This window comes from Symsagittifera roscoffensis, unplaced genomic scaffold (assembly GCF_963678635.1).
Source record: "Symsagittifera roscoffensis unplaced genomic scaffold, txSymRosc1.1 SCAFFOLD_557, whole genome shotgun sequence".
Taxonomy (NCBI): Eukaryota; Metazoa; Xenacoelomorpha; order Acoela; family Convolutidae; genus Symsagittifera; species Symsagittifera roscoffensis.
In genome coordinates this window covers 29,435-31,073 of record NW_026970835.1, presented here as the reverse complement: position 1 = coordinate 31,073, position 1,639 = coordinate 29,435, and the positions used below count along the sequence as shown (strand labels likewise).

Below are 1,639 nucleotides of genomic sequence, written 5' to 3'. Positions count from 1 at the left end.
ATCAAGCCAACCTTTTGGCAGACGATCGCGCAAACTTTCGCTCTGCTTAGAGTCACTAAGAACGGGTTTATTACCTGTAGTGGATGTGGAGGCTGTCGACAAATTTTTCGTCGGGGTACTGTGATATCCGCAAACGCATCTTGTTGGCTCCTTGAGAGAAGTTGTAATTCCCGATGACAGAATGTATTTCTTGATTTTTTTCTACTTCAGCGGCCTCCCACTTCAAGGGTTGAGGAGCTTACCTTCTAGCAAAAGATCCACTCTTTTTTCGGTTTAGCTTCATTGGGCATTGTTTTTTCCTTTGACTGGATTTGAACTTTGAAACTAACTGCTTTTTACCTATTCCGGCTAGAATTTGGGGGCAGTGATTGTTTTTTTGATTGATCAGATCAAATTCGAAGTTCAAATTTGAAGTAAAAATCAAATTGTTAAAAATTAGGACCTTTAGAAGGGTGAATTCCCTTATGTTCCAATATTCATAGGTTCCAAAATAAAAAATCAGTCGCATAAGTTCCAAAAATTATCTTCTTGAAATCTGATTGGTTGAAATTTGAGCCAACGAATTTATGAATTGATTGTTTACTGTTCAACCAGTATAAACTCAAGCTGCAGAATAGTGACCGCTGCAGCCGCGCCAACGTGTTGTGAGCTTGACACCAAAGGGTAGGACTCTTTACGAAATCTAGGGCCGGTTATCGCCGCAAAGCGGCGACGCGCTTAGCGCGCCCACCGGCGACCTTAAACCGAGACACAGCTAATTTAGTCTTTTGACCAATTGAAAAGATTTGGAACTTATGCGACTGCTTTTTTATTTTGGAACTTAAGGGACTGATTTTTTATTTTGGAACCTATGAATACGCACCATTTAAAAGGCATTCAATTCTCTTTTGACACTGTATTGTCCGTAAAGATGTGATTTGATATGTTTTAGGTACATTTCATTATGCTCCACCGGAACGAAAACCAAGATATTTAGGCCTGTTTTCATATTTTCTGTTAACTAGCTGAACAAAGCTGAGTCTTTTTTGTTAGTTAAGGTAAAACTACTTCTTTCGTTACTTTTAGGCATGTTCAGTAAATTATTCAGGCTAAGAGTTTTCGATTATGTAAAATACTTTCATTTTGAATCAAAGTAACTGTGGATTATAACAGACAAGGGAGCAAACTCAAACAAGATAGATTAGTCAAAAGTTCTGGAATTTTTTGCGATGTCATTGTTCTAGCTGCGGAACAAAATGAATGAAAACAGTGGGCCTTAGCCAGATAAATTTCTTTTCATCCCTTTTTCTTTTCCCTTTTCTTTCCCCAAAAACAGAGAAGTTCTTCCCCCGGCCTTTGCGCAGGGGCCATGCTAATATTCTCTGTATCGTTCCAATTTTAGTATATGTGCTGCCGGGGAAAGTTATCATATTGGTGATGTTTTAAGTGTAGACTTGATTCGGCAGCTTTGAAATTGTTTAACTGAGTTAGCAGGGTTTTGTTGGATGATTTGTTGATGCGAGTTGCGTGGCGTGAAATTTTTTTCTCGGATTCATCTAGTTGCTGAAAGCGGTTTTCATTGAATCATCTGGTAAAAAGATATTTTTAATTCTTTGTTATGATCAAAATCGTTTTTTTTTTAGTAAAACCTTACCAGATG

At 37.9% G+C, this 1,639-nt stretch overlaps 1 non-coding gene across 1 annotated transcript; it reads right to left on the bottom strand.

Annotated features, from left to right (window-relative positions):
- Positions 1-1,307: 1,307 nt before the first annotated feature.
- LOC134856007 (U6 spliceosomal RNA) lies at positions 1,308-1,409 on the bottom strand. The gene has a single exon (XR_010164706.1). It is a non-coding gene; the product is annotated as a U6 spliceosomal RNA (small nuclear RNA).
- Positions 1,410-1,639: the final 230 nt, after the last annotated feature.